The sequence below is a fragment of the Zingiber officinale genome, chromosome 7A, assembly GCF_018446385.1.
Source record: "Zingiber officinale cultivar Zhangliang chromosome 7A, Zo_v1.1, whole genome shotgun sequence".
Lineage (NCBI taxonomy): Eukaryota > Viridiplantae > Streptophyta > Magnoliopsida > Zingiberales > Zingiberaceae > Zingiber > Zingiber officinale.
Window position 1 is genome coordinate 125100276 of NC_055998.1, and position 19831 is coordinate 125120106.

A 19831-nucleotide genomic window follows, 5' to 3' on the forward strand; every position below is an offset into this window, starting at 1 on the left:
GAACAGAGGGATCGATTAACCGAACCCTTAATGGTCATTAATTGTCGAAGATCGAATCAGCATCGAATCTCAACCAGGAAGGAAGGGAGTGGGTTCAGTTGATCGAATTAGAGATCGATCGACCGAACATCGACGATTCTTATAAAAGAGAGCTCAAGGTCAGAGGCTGGGCAACTCTATTCTGCTTCGAAAATAATCTCTGTACAAGCTTCTGCTACTGCTCTACAACTCAAAAGCTGCTCCATCTAAAAGTGCCGACCAAGCTTCGTCGTCAATTATTGTCGATATATTTTATTTTAGAAAAGCTTCAATTGTACTTAAATTTTTACAAGATAGTAGGGTGTTACTATCTTGCATATTGTATGCATTGCTTTTTTCCGAGGTTTTCGGAAAGAAGAGTATTAGTGGATTGTCCATCGATGTGGTCAAGGATCGCGAACCTTGGAGTAGGAGTCGATCTAGGTTTTGAACCAAGTAACCGAACTGTTCTTTATTTTTCCACTGCACGACTTTGTTTTTAACGAGTAGAAGAAAAGTTTTAAAAACATGATATTCACCCCCCTTTTATCGCACTAATTCGATCCAACAACATATGCTACTTTGTTATTTATCAAAAGATGCACTTTTTTTTACATATTTTTCCCATTCTACCCTCCTAATTACCTTTATTTTTATTTTCTCTGTTATTTCTCTCTCTTCTCTTTCTTTCTATGCACGCAACATTTATCTCTTTTCTCTCTTTGTTCCTCTCTTTTTCACGCCGATTATTCTAAAAATATTTTAACATATCTGAGAAGCCGAAATAAACAATAGATATTATATTTGAACTCCTTGCAATCTTAGAAATCCCCAAGAACTAAAATAACTATAATCAGAGCTGTCTAGGTTTATCAATGGATTTTGATCGAAATCCAATGATGGATCTAGAGAACTCCGATTACATCCATTTCAATTCCTGTGGATTTCTGGGGTTACAAGGAGTTCAAATATGCTATCCATTGTTTATTTTGACTTCTTAGAGGTGTTAAAAATGTAATAAGAAATAATCACCAAAATTCTCCACGTTGGGCTGATATGATTCCATATCAGGTCTAATGTGGACCAAAACCTAATGATAATGATAGCCTAGAGAGTTTTGATTACATCCATTTCAGTTCTTGAGGATTTCTGGAGTTGCAAGGAGTTCAAATATGTTATCCATTGTTTATTTTGACTTTTCATAGGTGTTAACATATAATAAGAAAGAATCACTGAAATTCTCCACGTTGGGCCTGATATAGAATGATATCAGATTCACGCTGGGCTTGATATGGAATCATATCAGACTCAACGTGGAGAATTTTGATGATTATTTCTTATTACATTTTAACATCTTTGAAAAATCGAAATAAACAATGGATAGCATATTTGAACTCTTGCAATCCTAAAAATCTATAGAATCTGAAATGGATATCAACCCTAAAAATCTATAGGATCTGAAATAGATACAATCAAAATTCTCTAGGTCCACCAATGAATTTTGACTCCACCACTCCTACGCGTCGGTAACAACCTAGCCCTACTCCTCTGCACCGCCTGCAACCTAGCTTCCTCTGCACCGCCCGCGACCTAATCCCTAACCCTTTAAAGCCACCAAAGCTTTCGCACGTCTTCCGATGCCCCCACCCCGATGATGCTTGGAAGGCAAACACGCCCCCACCCTAACGATCAAGTACTCCCTCACTTCGTCTCTCGATTCCGACATCTTCGATCACTTTCTCGCCAACCTCGCTTCCCAAATCGCCGTCGGAAAATCTCACGCACAGTCAGCTAGTGCTACTTCTTAAGAAAATAGTTTGATATATATATATTTTGGATTTTCATCGTCGGTCATTGATTTTACGGATTTTTGCGACAGCGGCATGGTGTTCGTTGCTTTCAATCGAAGCCCGACTTTCTACTTGGAGTTGCTGAGGCGCATGGGAGTAGACGCACAACATGTGGGTACACAGTATGTGTGATTGGGGAAGGCACTTCCTTTCTCTTTTCTCGTTGCATGGGGTGAGAGCTCTTTTTAGAGCCTACGACAACGTCTTTTTTAGTGTCTCTGTTATGTATTTTTTAAGCTATGTTTGTTTTATGTAAATGTAAATTCTATAAATTTAGGCTAAATTAAACACAAGAAACAAATTCAAATAGAAGTGGACTATGAAATTATACATTGTGAAGCTAATCCATTTTATTAATGCCTCATAATGGTAAAAGGTGAATACGTTCGTCTCCAACGGCCCTGTCAACCTGTCCCAGGATCAACACGGAGGAGGTAAATCATAGACGGTTATTAGTCTTTGAGATAATGACTAGCACATAAGGGAGGCATTTACTCGACTTTGCCGAGATTTAAATATCAGACCTCATGATGTCTCATAATGTCTTATTAATGCCTCATAATGTCCTTTATTGCCCTGGTTAATGTTAAATTATTATGTCTGTGCCTAGCAAACAATACAAGCTCAATACTTGTATCTGATCAATTATTTAGAAGATATGCCATATAAACTTAATAGATCTTGGAACTCAATCATGTCTTGCTAATGCTCCAAATTCAGTTATCATTTCAAAGATTATGAAATTTACAGATTCCACACTAACCGTACAGATCTTTGTCAAATTCTTTTCCTTTGCAGCTTCCTGGTTCTTCAAAATTACAATAGTGCTGCCAACTTTAGTTAAGAAGCCTCCAAGATGCAATTAATCCCTGCATTTCACATTTCAGGAACTAGAATCAAAAGGTCAATTTCAGAAATAAAATTGATTTTTGGATATCTGGTTTCTCAATTTCTAGTTTCAGAAATCTAAGTTTAAGGGTGTTTTGGCTTGAATCATGAAGAGTTATGTTTATGGAAGAGTTTTATTTAACACCGAAATGATGAGAGGTACTTGGGTAGGATTAAGTCCACGTGGGTGGACTAAATCTAATTAAGTTCATATGAGTGAGCTTAATCTCCATAAGGTGGGCTTACATTTAATTAGCACACGCAATTGATTGTCATTAAGGAAACTAAATCCCAATTAAGTGATCTAATACTTTAATTTCATATAAAGAGAGTTTGGATCAAATTGATATGGATTCAATGTGTAGATCCAATAATCCGCTTCATTAACATTGATGGATTGTTAATAAGGGATGAACTTTATGATGGATAGTCCCTATAGGTTGGGCTGGATATATAAAGGAAGAGATTGATTCAATTAGGGCATGTTAAATCTTGCTTTCTTCCTCTTGCTTCTCCTTCCCCATTGAGAAGGACCTTTGGCTTGCTGGCTCAATCCTATGGAAGACTCTCGCTGCACTTGCAGGATCTCCGGTGATAGGTAAGAAGTAATAGTCTTGCGATAGATTTAGTTCATCTCTTCGTTAGTTATTGTTTCAATTTCAATATTACTTTAGAGACAGATGATAGTTAGATCCTGGTGTAAATGTATCCTTTAATTTATTATTGATGTATCACAATTCTTACATGTTGAACTTGCTAAACTTCAAGATCGAGAGGTTGGAGATGGGACAACATCTAGTGCTTATCCTTGCTGCTGAGTTACTTAAGGTGGCTTAGAGACTTCCTATTGAGTTCTTTTTGCAGTTTTACATTATATTGTGAATTGTTGATGGGTTGTTATCCTTTGTTACATAGAGCAAATGATCTTGTGAGAGATAGGATTCATCCAATGTTTATAATCAGTGGCTTCGGGGTAGTGAATAACTAAACATTTTAAAAAATTTGTGTTTTTTTCTTCAGTAGTAGCCCATGTACAGCAACATTAGTTTCTATAAGAATTTTAATTTATATATATATATATCAGAGTATATGGTTTATAAAATATGCCAATTATTGTTTCTCAATATCTCTTGATAGCTTGTAATGAGAGAGGCTTGCAAATATGTTGAAGAAAAGCTTTCTGTAAAGGTATGAACCTGTTAATTAGTTTATCAATATTGTATACTTCAAAGTACTAGAACAATTTTCAATTTCCTCTGCTCACTTAGTAAGGATGTCATGTCCACATTTAGGTTGAAAAACTTGGCAAAGAATCTCTTACAAACTGTGCAAAGACAAAAATGTCCTCGAAATTAATTGCAATTGACAGTGACTTTTTTGCAAATTTGGTAAGCAGTGCACATGTATATTAGTTATGTTTGATGCTCGTCATTACCACCAAAAGATTAGGTTTTTGATTACAAGCAATGATCCAAATGTTATTTCTGTGGAGTTTCTAAGGTCTTAGATCGCTTTAACTTCTTGATCCATCAAGTAGAAAGCTATTTATATGGCATACAAGAAGCAGTATATGTAACCAGTATAGCAGTGCACAGTTTAATATGGTTTACCATCCAAAATACAAATAATTGAACATTGGTATTGCTTAAGACTGCAAATTAAGTTTATGTAAAGATTGGGTGAATCAACTGCAAGGTTAAATAAGACAATACATCAGGTAGTAGTCTCCATACTGACATCACTACTGATAATCTGCCTCAAGTATCAATGACTTATGATGTGATATCTTTCCTTATTTGAGTCAGTCAATTATATGTGCTTGCCCTACGGATGTAATGGAAATGAAACTGTAGGATGGATGCAAAGATAAGTAAATTGCTTCCACACTAAGAACTGAGGATTGTGCAGGATGGAAGAGATGTAAATCTACTTGGTCAATAAATTTTTTGAGCGTCCCTGTTTATCTATGGGTTTAATTTGTTAGCTTATTGTCTTTGTTAAATCTATTCATTAGATTTAGGTTTAATGTATTGATTATGTGAGATACTTCATCTTAATTATAATATAATAATTTAATGCATTGATTATGTGAACCTGAACCGCTTCATCTTAATTATAATGTAATAATTTTCTTCCTCATAGATAAATGTGAAAAGAAATTGAAAATGGGGTTTCTTTTTTTTTTTTCAAGAAGGGCATTCAAATTTTTCGAGAAGATGCAATGTTAGAAGGATTTTTTGCTTTTGTATAAATTTAACATGAATCTAAAGTTTGTGGATTATGTGTATATATTTTCTATTTGAATTGTATGTCACATTTTTGGTTCAATAGTAAGAAGATTAATTAGTTGTATTTTCATGATATTTTATGATTCTGTCCGAATCGCTGAACCAACGGACGCTGGGCTCGTGGCGCTCTCTTAGTTGATGACGTAGGCCTCCGTCTGGTTGCACGAATCTCCGGCGAGCCTGCACAAAAGTCGGGCCGGGAAGGAGTTCCCGGCGACGACCCTCCGACGCTCAAGTCAGGCAAGCAAGTAGTGAAAAAGTGGCTACCAAAATATTAGAACGCGTACCTCCGGCGAAGGATGAGGGCCTTTATATAGGGTAGCGGAGAAGCGAGTGTATACATACCGAGGTGTACACGTGTATAGCCCATACCCCAGTAAGGGCTTGTCAGTGAGCTTACCTGACCCATACTGCTACAGTCCAAGCATGTCCTCGATGGGATAGCAGAACCCCCTGTCATAAGATTTGGAATATGACCTACATGTGGAACATACCCGCTGTCAGAAAAAGATGTCACTTGTCCTTTTGCCCTTACTCCCTGGAGGGCGTCCGGCCGGCCAGATTCCGCGACATCCGGCCGGACGTATACGGTGGTTTACTTAGGGAGATTCTCAATCAAGTGCTTTGTGGAGACTATTAGCAGTATGATACCTGATGGCTTTGGCCGAGCGTGCAGTCCGATCGGCCCCGCGATCTTGTCCGCTGAGCGCCGGAACCCTGACTTTCGACAGGGCGCCTTTAACCATCAACTAGACATCGGCCGGCCGCCCGGCCGGTCGAACCCCCCCCCACCCCCTCTCCGACCGGCCACCTGCCACTTTGACTTCCACGTGGCGTTGACTCCACCGGACGGGGAGCCCCTGTTCTTACAACCGGATCACTTGCCTCCCCTTCAAGTCTAGTCGAAGAAGGCGATTAGTCCGATTGATTGGACTGTTAGCCTAGCCGGGCGGCGCCTTCAGGCACACCTAATCCGCTCGGCTTTTCACAGGGATGGCCTCTAAGGTTAGTCAACAGCAACCTTCCTCGGATCTCCTCGTAACCCGTGCCAATCTTCGACATTAAGGCTGAGCATGCGTTCATTAAATGCATCGAATGAACGAACGACACGTGGCGAATTGTCGTCATCGTACGGCGGCGTCGGTGTGGTGCTTTGATGGGATCGAGGTGGTTCGAAATGGACGGCGCGATGTGCACTTTGATTCCCGTGACCTGGATCCAACGGCGGAGGTCGCCCGACCCCCGCTATATAAAATCTTCGCTCTCTCCTATTCCCCTCATTTGCTTTCGTGATTTCTACCTTTGTCTCTGGTGTTTCGGTGCTCCGGCGATTCCATTCCTGCTTTGCGACGCTCTCCGGCGCCTCTTCCTTGATCCTTTTTCCTCGCAGTAAGGCTCTATACCTTTTCTTTCTTGCTTCCGGTGTTTACTCCGTATTTCTCTCCCCAGTTTCAATCCTTGAAACCTCTTTTCGCTTGCTGTTGTTTTTCTCCTGCCTTTCTGCCCTTTTGATTTCTTCCGATCAGCCCATGACTAGCTCTTCCCATCCCCAAGACCAGTCCCTTGGCCCTTGGTACACTACCATGCAGTCACGATTTGATCAGCGTGACTTTGACACTCTAACCGATAATTTTGAAATCCCCGAAGATTTTGAACTTCTTTTAGCCGGTCCTTCGGCCCGGCGACCAGTTTACCGCCGGTCTGCGTTTCCTTGTACATCCTTTCATCATAGATGTTTGTAATTTTTTCAGTGTTCCGCTCGGCAGTCTGGTACCCAACACCTTTCGTCTCCTCTGTGATGTTGTTGTTTTGTTCAAGATTCACAACATCCCCCTCCGACCGGAGTTCTTTTTTTATTTCTATTATTCCAAGCAGGCCGAGCTGGGCACCTTCATGTTCCAAGCTCGGCCCGGCTTAGTCTTCTTCAACAAACTACCTTCTTCCAATAAACATTGGAAGGATTATTTTTTCTACATCCGTATGCCCGATCAGGCCAACTTCCTGACCAAGTGGCAGGTCAACCTACCCCCCACTCCCGAGCTGAAGAAATTCAAGACCCGACCGGACTACCTCCATGCTACAAATATGCTAGCCGGTCTGCGACTTGACATCAATAAGCTTCTTCACGAAGGAGTGATGTACATCTTCGGCATGAGTCCCATACGGACTCCTCTTCCGACCGGCTTCGGTAAGAATTTTACTTGGGCATTTGCTTTGATTGCTAACTGATTTCTTTTCTTTCCTTTGCAGCGGACATCGTCATGGATTCGGTGATGGTCGGCATTTTGAAGAGAAAGGCGACAGCGCTAGAAGCCGCGGCGGCCAAAGAAATGGAAGCACTGGGTATCCAGCCGGTCGGATCCCATGAAGGAGAAAGCGGGACTCAGGCTGAGTCAACTGCTCCGGCTTCTCAATAGAACGTGGCAAGCGTAGCCACTCCCAGCGGAGGACAAACTGCCCTTGAAGAAGGTTCCGCTCGGGAAGAGGGGCAACCTCTACAAAAGAGGCGCCGAGTGGAGACTCCCCTTCGGTCGGCTACCTCCGCGGTCCAACCATCCGAGCGGGTCACTGCGACTGCTCGGGGCAAGGCGCCAGAGGTCGAAGCTATTTCGTCCGACCGGACGCCTTCTGAACGGGACGAGCCGGCTGCTCCAATTGAGGCTACTTCGGTCAGCACCCTTCCGCCCGCTCGTCACTCAGTCCAGCGCTCAACCATTCATTCCCAGTTTTCTGCGCCGGCTTCTGATCCCCTTCCGACCGCCGGTCGGACGACCCCCGGTCATGGCCGCACGATTCGGGTCACTCTTCATCTCCCGACTGAAGAGCTGCTGCCAGAGGCTGACCGACCAACCACGCCCGAGCACACCATTACCTTGAAAGGGCCCTTAGCTGAGATGTGGGCTGATGCTCGGGCGCGCATCGCGCTGATCCCCCTTCGAAACTTGGCCAATAGCCACATGCAGGAGGCCACGGGGGTAAGTTCGCTTTCTCCGAAGTTTTGTATGCATTCTTTCCGATCGGCCACTAACAATTCTAATTTTCTTTTGCCAGAGATGGGTGGAGGAGATTGCAGTCTCCAACTGCCTAGCCATGGTGGATGAGGAGTTAAGGCAGCTGAAGGCGGCGTGCGGTCCGTCCGGCTCTCAAGGCCCGTCGTACTCCGAGCTGCAGAAGAAGCTTAAGAAGGCTCAAGATTTGTTGGCGGCCGAGCAGAAAAAGACGGCTGATTAAGCCCATGCCTTGGCCGAGTCCGAGCGACAAGTCAAGTCGCTCGACACAAAAATAACCTTGGCCACCACTCGGAAAACACGGCTATTTCCGACTTAGAAAAGAAGAACGTGGAGGTTCGGGGCCTGGAGCTGAAGGTAAAGGAGCTGACGGAGCAGCTTGACAGAGAGAAGGTGGGCCGCTCGGCCGACGCCACCAAGCATAAGGACTAGCTGACCACCTTGCAGGAATCCCTCGCTGCATCTCAATTGGCCTTCAAAGAGTACCAAGAGGCCGAGCCGAGTCGGGTTGCTGCTCTGAGACAGGGCTACATCCGCTCGCCCGAATTCTCGGAGAAAATATGCGAGCGGATGTACACAGCCTTCGACTTGGCTATGACCGCCACCATGACATATCTGAAGTCTAAGGGCCTTCTTCCGGAGTCCACTACTATTCCGGCCGGCGATCAGGTGGCGCTTCTGGATAACATCCCCAAGACCCTTTATGATTACATTGAGTAGACGTCGGTAGATGTAGTTGGGCCGCTAGGCCAAAAAATGATCCTTTTTTGTACTTAGGCCGCTCGGCCTAAAGTTTTAAATTTAATGGAACATTTCCCTTTCGCGTACTTTGTCCTTTTGCTAGTTAATGTGTGTTGTCTGCTCGCCTATTATGAGATGTAAGTATTTGACGTTGCCCTTCCGCTCGGCTAAATATGTAATATTTCCAGTATGCAACATTCCGCTTCGATAGCAGAGATCGCTCGCTAGACACCGATGAAGTACCTTTGGGTACTGGGCCGAGCGGAACGTAGAGACGATCGAACGATATTGACGGCGAGTTTCTTGGACAATTGCATCCTTTTTATTGGCCTCTTCCGCTCGGATGATTTATAGACGCCGGCTCGTCTCTCGATATTTAACGTCGGAGCTCGACGGTCTTCCGCTCGGAGGGTTTATAGACGCCGGCTCGTCTCTCGATATTTAACGTCGGAGCTCGACGGTCTTCCGCTCGGAGGGTTTATAGACGCCGGCTCGTCTCTCGATATTTAACGTCGGAGCTCGACGGTCTTCCACTTTATAGACGCCGGCTCGTCTCTCGATATTTAACGTCGGAGCTCGACGGTCTTCCGCTCGGAGAGTTTATAGACGCTGGCTCGTCTCTCGATATTTAACGTCGGAGCTCGACGGTCTTCCGCTCGGAGGGTTTATAGACGCCGGCTCGTCTCTCGATATTTAACGTCGGAGCTCGACGGTCTTCCGCTCGGAAGGTTTATAGACGCCGGCTCGTCTCTCGATATTTAACGTCGGAGCTCGACGGTCTTCCGCTCGGAAGGTTTATAGACGCCGGCTCGTCTCTCGATATTTAACGTCGGAGCTCGACGGTCTTCCGCTCGGAGAGTTTATAGACGCCGGCTCGTCTCTCGATATTTAACGTCGGAGCTCGACGGTCTTCTGCTCGGAGAGTTTATAGACGCCGGCTCGTCTCTCGATATTTAACGTCGGAGCTCGACGGTCTTCCGCTCGGAAGGTTTATAGACGCCGGCTCGTCTCTCGATATTTAACGTCGGAGCTCGACGGTCTTCCGCTCGGAAGGTTTATAGACGCCGGCTCGTCTCTCGATTTTTAACGTCGGAGCTCGACGGTCTTCCGCTTGGAGAGTTTATAGACGCCGGCTCGTCTCTCGATATTTAACGTCGGAGCTCGACGGTCTTCCGCTCGGAAGGTTTATAGACGCCGACTCGTCTCTCGATATTTAACGTCGGAGCTCGACGGTCTTCCGCTCGGAGAGTTTATAGACGCCGGCTCGTCTCTCGATATTTAACGTCGGAGCTCGACGGTCTTCTGCTCGGAGGGTTTATAGACGCCGGCTCGTCTCTCGATATTTAACGTCGGAGCTCGACGGTCTTCTGCTCGGAAGGTTTATAGACGCCGGCTTGTCTCTCGATATTTAACGTCGGAGCTCGACGGCCTTACAGGCTAATCTTTAACACAGCCGCTCGGCGGACACACTAGCCATCCTTTAATTCATTTCTGCTTCCTGCATTACAAGGACATGGGCGACTAGAATATACACAAAAATGAGTTACATCAGTGCACCTCTCATCCGGCTCGATAAGGCTGGAGATGATTCGCGCTCCATGGCCGATCCAACTGCCGTCCGTCTTCATCCTCCAAATAGTAAGCGCCCGAGCGGAGCTTTTCGATAACCTTGAAGGGGCCCGCCCAGGGAGCTTCCAGCTTGCCGACGTCGCCGACCGGCTTGACTTTCTTCCAGACAAGGTCACCGACCTGGAATGATCTGGGGATTACACGCCTGTTGTAGTTTTGTTTCATCCGTTGATGGTACGCCATCAGCTGGACGGACGCCTTGGCTCGATCTTCATCAACCAAATCCAGCTCCATGTTCCTCCGTTCGGCGTTGCCCTCATCGTAATTCTGGATCGGGACGGACTCGACACCGACTTCAACGGGAATTACCGCTTCGCCGCCGTATACCAGATGAAAAGGCGTGACGCCCGTTCCTTCCTTTGGTGTCGTTCGGATGGCCCATAGGACACCCGGCACTTCATCCACCCAACTTCCTCCCAAATGATCGAGCCGAGCGCGCAGAATGCGAAGAATTTCCCGATTGGCTACTTCGGCTTGACCGTTGCTTTGGAGATAGGCTACAGATGTGAAGTGTTGCTCGATGCCATAGCTTTTGCACCAATCTTCAAGCAATTTTCCTGTGAACTGCCGCCCGTTATCGGAAATAAGTCGTCGGGGGATGCCGAATCAACAGATGATGTTCTGCCAGATAAACTTCTTGACCATCTGCTCGGTGATCTTGGCTAGCGGCTCGGCCTCCACCCATTTGAAAAAATAATCGACTGCTACTAGTAAAAATTTCCGCTGCCCGATCGCCATGGGGAATGGACCAACAATATCCATTCCCCATTGGTCGAAGGGGCAGGACACAGTAACGACCTTCATTTCTTTCGCTGGTCGGTGAGAGAAATTATGATACCTTTGACAAGAAAGGCACGTCGCGACGGTCCGAGCGGCGTCTGCTTGTAAAGTTGGCCAGAATTATCCGGCCAGTAGTATCTTTTTAGCTAGTGATCGCCCGCCCGGATGTCCCCCGCACGACCCTTGATGCACTTCTTGGAGGATGTATGCTGCATCTTCTGAACTCACGCATTTCAGAAGCGGGCGGGAGAAAGCCTTCTTGTATAGTTGATCTCCAATGAGCGTGAACCGACCGGCTCTCCTCCTTAGTAGCTGGAACTCATCCCGATCGGATGACGTAGAACCCGAGCGGAGAAACTCCATGATGGGTGTCCTCCAGTCGCTCGAAAACGTGAGACCCTCCATACGGTCGATGTGCGTCACCAACAATACTTGTTCAATCGGCTGCTGAATGGCGACAGGCGTTATTGAGCTCGCGAGTTTGGCTAACTCATCGGTCGCTTGATTTTCCGCTCTGGGTATCTTCCGAACAATGACTTCTCTAAAATTGGCTTTGAGCTTCTCAAAGGCTTCAGCGTAGAGCTTGAGCCGAGCGCTGTTGATTTCAAAGGTGCCAGAGAGCTGCTGAGGGGCCAACTGCGAATCCGAATGGAGCGTTACCCGACCGGCTCCCACATGCCGTGCTGCCTGCAATTTGGCTATGAGGGCCTCATACTCTGCTTCGTTGTTTGTAGCTTTATAATCCAGCCGGACGGATAAGTGCATCTTTTCTTCTTGAGGGGAGAGTAACAGTATTCCAATCCCGCTTCCGAGCCGAGTGGATGATCCGTCCACAAATATTTTCCACATAGCTTCCGGCTCTGAATTCTGCACCTCAGTCACAAAGTCTGCCAAGGACTGCGCTTTGATTGTCGAGCGGGGCTGGTATTGGATGTCAAATTTACTTAACTCTGTCGTCCATTTGATGAGCCGCCCGGACGCTTCTGGATTCAATAATACACGCCCGATCGGGCTATTGGTTTTGACAATGATGGTATGCGCTAGGAAGTATGGACGAAGGCGCCGAGCGGCAAGAACCAGAGCGAAAGCCAGCTTCTCGAGCCCAGTGTAGCGAGATTCAGCATCCTTTAAAATATGACTAAGAAAATACACAGGCTCTTCTCCACTTGCCCTCACTAGTGCTGAGCCGACTGCTTGCTCGGTTGAAGACAAGTAGATACAAAGTGGCTCACCCGCAGCCGGCTTGGCTAATATCGGGAGAGAGTTCAGATATGCCTTTAAATCTTCGAACGCCCAATCGCATTCTTCGTCCCAGTGAAACTTAGTGGCCTTGCGCAAGATCTTGAAAAAAGGAAGGCTCCGGTCGGTAGTTTTGGAGATGAACCTGGACAGAGTAGTTATCCGACCGGTCAAACGCTGCACTTCCCTCATATTTCTTGGAGGCGGCATGTCTTGTAGGGCTTTCACCTTGCTGGGATTTGCTTCGATACCCCGCTCGGTCACTATGTAACCTAAGAAACGCCCTCCTTTTGCTCCAAACAGGCACTTCTGGGGATTTAGCTTGACTCCATATTTCCGTAGCGTTCGGAAGGTTTCCTCCATGTCACTACAACAAAAACTGCAAACGACAACGGATATTATCCGTTGTCGTAGGGTAAAAAAACCGTTGTAACTGAGGGTGTTGTAGAATGTATTGCCCTACGACAACGGTTTTGAATCCGTTGTCTTTATAGACATTTGACAACGGTTTTTATCCGTTGTTGTTTATATGCCCAAAATTTGGCTACGAAGGATACGACAACGTTTTAAAACCATTGTGGTAGATAATTTCAACAACAGAAATAAACCGTTGTGGTAGATACGTTTTACAACAGATATAAACTGTTGTGGTAGATAATATTTGACATGTTTTGTTTTTTTAACAACAATTTTAATATATTTTACAACGGATAAAACCGTTGTCTTTTATCACTTTTTACAAAAACATTTCGTTGTGGTTTACCTAGTTTTTACAACATTTTTACCTTTTGTCTTTAATGTTCATTAATACCAAACAACCAATCTTATTTTACTATAAGCAAACCACCAATGCAAAACTAAATATTTACTACATTAAATCTAAAATAAACATCCATATATAATTCATCTTGTAGCCACATATACAAAAATATACAAAATGAGTTGTTACTCATCAAAATACACATGTTTTCCATTACTCTCCATATACACTAAATCACATGTTTTCCCTTTGCTGTTCTCCATATGGATTTTAATTTACAAAATAGCAAGGCAAGCTACATCTAACAAAGCTCACTTCTTGCATCAAAAAAACTCAAGCCGCCTCACGAATTGGCAGACCTGCAAGAGAAAAATGAACAATGCTAATAAGTAAAAATAGAGAACTCAGACTTTTGCTAGGGAAGTTCTGATGCCTGAGGAACCTATCAAGATGTCATCTATGTCTCTCTTAAAATATAACAGAAAAGAGAATTGTAATAACTGCATGAACTGTAACCAGAGAAAACAAGAAGGTTTCTTCTCTTCTCATCCAAAATTAGTATAGTATCATTTTCTAAGTACTTAAGAAAGAAAATATCAAAATGTAGTAGCATTTAATAGACGTATAATCAGTAACAAAATTGTTAAACTATTCTTGGAACTCAAAAATTACCATCCTCCTTGTTTCCACTCTCCCCATCCCAATTTGGATCGAACTCAAAGCCACACAAGCAAATCTTTTTCTCTTCTCCTTTGTCTGGATAGAGAGAGTTGGCTTTCAACTCCCTGGAACTAGAACCTTGTGCTGCCACACCAGTTTCCATTTCTTCAGTAGGGATATTGGATGAAGAGTCAATGTTGGATCAAACTCATCCTTATACTAAGCTGACATGACTTTTCTCATCAGTAAATTAATGTTTCTCCACAGCAAATGCATTGCTAGAGTCAATCAAAGGAAAAAAAAATCAAAATACAAAGAGCATCACCAAGTGGATGCAACTTTTGTTTTATATTTTTCTTCTACATGATAGCATGCTCTGGAAGTTTCAGTGTTTCAATAAACAAAGTGGAAAAATACTAATAACAAAAGGAGGACAAGATTAGTACCACTTAACAGAAAATCCAACTTTGTTTGCAAATAAACGTGAGAATAAGAGAGCATATCACTTGAAATCTTAAAAGGTGGAAAGCTAGAGATGCATTTGTGTAGCTCCACAACTTTGTCCTACCAATTCAATATAAAACAAAAATGGGAAAGAAACTTGTTTTTTGCTTACCATGCTTAACATCTTGAAGCACTGGTCTACTACGGCAGGTTGATTAGCCTCGTACCTAATAAAGTTAGAGAAATAATAGTACTTATGTAGCTATTTGCATAATCACACACATGAGTGTGAATCAAAGAGGAAAAGAAGTATGAATATTATAAATGCAGATGACAAGAGAGTGACTTAAAGGTACACAACCTAATTTTGGTCGAAAAAAAAGAGAATATAATGAGTGGGTAGTGATGTAAGCAAGTATTAACAATGTTGATAATATCAGAAAATATCTTCTTTAGAACCAAAAGCAAAGGATTGCCTATGAGTTAGTTGCTAAGCTCTATGATAGACAAAGACAAGCCAATGAATAAGAGTTGAACAGAAAATTTTCAAGAATATTAAACTCGATTGTTAAATGTATGTTAAATGTATTCATGGATATTAAACTCACAAAGGGACAACCAACTTCAGTATGTTAAATGTATTCATGGAGCGCTATATTTAAAGCAATATTTCAAGATAGCTAATTATCATAGTACAGTTTCATGAGTTCATCTTCAGTAACTTTCATTTAGGTCAAAGACTATTCAAGCACCCTAAGAGATGACCAATGAGGCCCAACTATAACAAGCAGATGTACAGACTAGGTAGAGTTCAATGTGTTACAGCTCAGGCAATTAAAGAAGGCAGAAGTTGCAACCAACATAAGGATAAACTACAGTAGCTTCAGTGCTTCACTCATAATATTTATGGGAAAGATAGCAGGTGATGTAGATTTATAGAGATGCAAGCTGGAAATGATTAGATTATTTCGTTGTATTCTTACAGTACTGAGTGAGAGGGCAGGAAACCTGTGGACCATCTCCCGTGTTCTAATTACCTCTTCTAACAGAACACCTGTGACAAAAATCTTCCATGAGTTACAAGAAGATAATTCAGGTCAAACTTCAAATGATTAGGTATTCTATTATTGAGGTGGATATATGCTTGCTCTCTGTTTGCTTTAATGGGGATCCAACCAATGTCCCTCATTATCCTAAAAACCTGCAAAAGTACCATGGTTCTGCATATATTAGTTGATACTTTGCTAGAATTTGAGATTAGTTAAAAGAGCACACATGAGTATCCACTGGGAAATCATCTTGCTGAAGCTTGAACATTAGAATACACGCTACCTGGCATGTAGAAAGTGATTAAAACATGATTGATAAATAAGGACCGTTTTGATTGCACAGAATAGAACAATAACAAATTCGATGAACTTGAGCTCACAAAGTTACAAGATTTGTAGTTACAAAATGACATGCTTAGGCCATCAACGATTTTCCTAATTGCTTTGTTCTTTGTGTCAACAACATAAATGTTACCCTTGCTATCAACTGTGAGCCCTGTTGGATGGTTCATCCTTGCTTCACGTGGTTTGCCATCAACATGACCGCTCCAACCTTTAGCTGAACCAGCAACAAGCTTAGGCCTATTGTCTATCCAAAAAATTCACAGTGGAAGTCAGTGATAATATCAAAGAGATTTAGTTATTCAACAAACCACAATAAGAGCGCATTTAGAACAATCATATTCAAGAATGTATCTGGAACAAATGCTTAAAAGATTAACTAAATTAAAAGATTAAAAATACAATGTCATATTCAAAGTGCCAACATCAGCATAGAAATTCTGGAATCAAACACATCGTGTTACTTATTAGTAGTTATCTTCTTTGGCCCCTTTCTAATGGAAGACAATCACAAAATTGGATCGTCATGGTATCAGAACAGTGAAACCCTCATCACCAACTAGCAACTATTGCTGATATTTTTCAGAACAACTTAGGCTGCTCCTCTAGACCATCACTTGGCTTCACATCCAGTAACTTTAAGAACACTCAAATATTCCACTGTCAAGATATCAATCTCATATCGGACAAAATCAAACAAGTATCAGTCATAAGTCCCTGGGACTAATAGATTCAGTAAGTATTTTACAGAAACCATTTAACATCTTTAATTTATATTCACATCAATAGAAAGTTTGAATGCCTACTTAGAGCATTGAACATGGATATTGAGGAGATAGATGAAGAGTCTAAGCATTAAAATCCTTATGAAATTGCACATTGTAGGCCTCATTCATGGTGTTTCATGTGGTATCATTGGTTATATTTGTGTCATGCAAATGGACACTTCGATCTTTATGAGAGGATAAACACACTCACATTTAGACAAGGGCAAAGAAACCTTGTAGATGTTACTGTTCTTGGAATCCAGTACCAGAAGCTCCCCTCCCGGCGTGACTTCGACCGAGAACGGCTCGATTCCATGCTTACTCCCATCGGAAACAGTCTCGATGCCGTATCCACTCTCAATCCTCACAATCGAGGGGCTCAAGATCGCTGATTAATCCAAAACACCAAATCAACTAAACAAAAAGAAGAGAGAGAGAGAGAAATCAATCTTCGAGTCTTACCAATCCTCGAATCCAACTTCGCCGACCAAAGCCGCCGCAGAAGGGCAGAAAAGAGGTTGAAGAACAACACGCTTACCAGCCCTAAAAAAAAAGTAAAACAGAACGATCAAAGCTCAACAGGGAACCCATGAAACCCACAACCTCTCCCCTCCCTCACACTCGCGCACACACACACAAACATCAAAATCCGCGCTCACTAGCTAGGGATGCAGCAGATACGCAGCAAAACACCGAGAAAAATAGGAACGAAAGGAGAAACACCACCATCTTCTTCCGCCTCATCACTTCCGATTCACCCTGTACCTTGACCTTATGATGGATGTGGTTTGTTTGGTCGGATGCAACTATTCGATTCTGACAGGAAGAAGAAAGCGAGCCATGGGAGGTGCTCGCTTCGTCGTGGAGGAAGATCCAGCGATCAACAGGATGGCGTGAAGAGATTGTATGAGGAGAGGAAAGAAAAATGACTTAGGTTTGAGAGCGCGAAGGGGAAAAGAAGGCGCCGAAAAGATTTACGGAGAGAGGGAAAGCAAAACTGCGAGGGGGAAATGACGAAACAAGTAAAGTCAAAGACAACGGTTTTATTAAAACCGTTGTCGTAGACACTAAAAAAGCGCTTAAAGACAACGGATTCAGAAAACCGTTGTAAAAAGTGTTGTTGATTCAAAAAGAAATCACTCAATGACAACATTTTTTCCAAAACCGTTGTCTTTTATATTTAATGGGGAGTTCAAAGACAACGGTTTTGGCAAAAACCGTTGTCTTTGAGCAAATACGCAACGCTTTCTCTTAAAACCGTTGTCGTAGGGGTGTTGTCTTTTAACATTTTTGTTGTAGTGTGTCTTTGAAGAGATCGGCCACTCGGACAGACTTGATAAGAATGTCGTCCACATAAACTTCCAGATTCCGCTCGATCTGCTCCTTGAACACTTTGTTCATTAAGCGTTGATAAGTGGCTCCCGCATTCTTCAATACGAACGGCATCACATTATAGCAGTAGGTGCCGTCGGCCGTCACGAAGCTAACTTTTTCTTGATCTTCCCGGGCGAGCGGCACTTGATGATATCCCTGATAGGCGTCGAGCATGCATATCAACTCGCAGCCGGCCGTAGAGTCCACCAGTTGATCGATTCGGGGCAAGGGGTAAAAGTCCTTTGGGCACGCCTTGTTAAGATCCCGGAAATCGATGCACACTCTCCACTTGTTGCTGGGCTTGGAAACTAGCACCACATTCGCCAGCCAGCTCGGGAACTGAACCTCGCGTATATGGCCGGCCTCCAAGAGTTTCTCAACTTCCGCCCGGATGATGACATTCTGCTCGGCGCTGAAGTCCCTTTTTCTTTGCTTTACTGGCCGAGCGTCCGGACGGACATGGAGCTCATGCTGCGCTATACTTGGTGAAATCCCGGGCAGCTCATGCGTCGACCAGACGAAGACATCATGATTTCTTCGGAGGCATTGGATCACTTCCTCCTTCTGACTCGCTTCCAGATCGGACGCGATGAATGTCGTGGCCTCCGATCGGGCCGGGTGTATCTGCACTTCCTCTTTTTCTTCATAAACTAAAGAGGGAGGCTTTCAGTTATAGCATTCACCTCGACCCGTGGCGACTTCCGAGCGGAATTTGCTTCTGCTCGGACCATCTCGACGTAGCATCGCCGAGCTGCCAGTTGATCTCCCCGTACTTCTCCCACTTTGTCTTCGACGGGGAACTTGATCTTTTGGTGGAAGGTGGAGATGGCCGCCCGGAACTCGCTGAGCGCCGGTCGTCCCAAAATGACATTGTATGATGAGGGAGAGTCGACCACCACGAAATTTGTTGTCCGCGTCCTCCTGAGCGGCTCTTCTCCTAGTGAGATAGCCATCTGGATTTGTCCGACCGGTAGGACTTCATTGCCCGTAAACCCATAGAGGGGGGTTGTCATGGGCAGCAGCTCGGCGCGGTCAATTTGCAGTTGATCGAACGCCTTTTTGAATATGATGTTGACCGACCTTCCTGTGTCAATAAAAACGTGGTGAATAGTGTAGTTGGCTATTACCGCTTTGATGAGCAGAGCGTCATCGTGGGACACTTCAACTCCTTCCAAGTCCCCGGGCTCAAAACTAATTTCGGGTCCACTCGCCCGCTCTCGGCTGCAGCCGACTGCATGGATCTGGAGCTGCCGGACGCTCGCCTTTCTTGCTCGATTGGAATCTCCTCCGGTCGGCCCACCAGCTATGATATTGATCTCGCCTCGGGAAGTATTTCTCCTATTTTCTTCTTCCCGAGAGGACGGTCGAGGATATTCCCTAGACATTCGGAGATTCTCCAGCCTCGGAGAGCGATGCCGCTCGGGCGTCTGTTGTTGTCGCCTGTCAGCTATCGTCCGATCGGCTGCATGGGACCTCGGCCGCCTGTCGGGCGATGGCGACCGACGACCACCGCTTCTGGGAATGGGGTGAGCGATTAGAGGAAGACTGCGGCAATCCTTGGTGTTATGTGTGTCCGTCCGGTGGAAGGAGCAGAACATTGGGGTCCATCTCTTCTTTGTCCTGGGCCGCTCGGCTGCTACTTCTTGGACATGAGGTCTTAGATGAGCACGAATCGCTTCGGCCCGTGGTCCTCTGGGTGGCTGATGAGCAGCATGAGACTTTCGTTCGGCAGGAGGAGCCCGCTCGGCTGGAGTTTCTTTTTTCCGGGCCGCTTGCGCTTCCTCCACGTTGATGTATTCGTTGGCCCGGTGTAGCATGTGGTCGTAATCTCGGGGCGGCTTCCGAATGAGTGATCGGAAGAAATCCCCATCCACGAGGCCTTGTGTGAAGGCATTCATCATGGTCTCCGAGGTGGCCGTTGGAATGTCCATGGCCACTCTGTTGAACCGCTGGATATAGGCTTGGAGCGACTCGCGAGCTTCTTGTTTGATGGC

At 44.4% G+C, this 19831-nt stretch overlaps 1 long non-coding RNA gene across 2 annotated transcripts; it reads left to right on the forward strand.

Annotated features, from left to right (window-relative positions):
• Positions 1–1546: 1546 nt before the first annotated feature.
• Positions 1547–4755, forward strand: LOC122002392. Of its 2 annotated transcripts, none has more exons than XR_006117641.1 (3): positions 1547–1812; positions 1898–3944; positions 4049–4755. It is a non-coding gene; the product is annotated as an uncharacterized LOC122002392 (long non-coding RNA). The 2 variants fall into 2 exon arrangements; XR_006117640.1 differs by having other exon boundaries at positions 1547–1804; positions 4049–4747.
• Positions 4756–19831: the final 15076 nt, after the last annotated feature.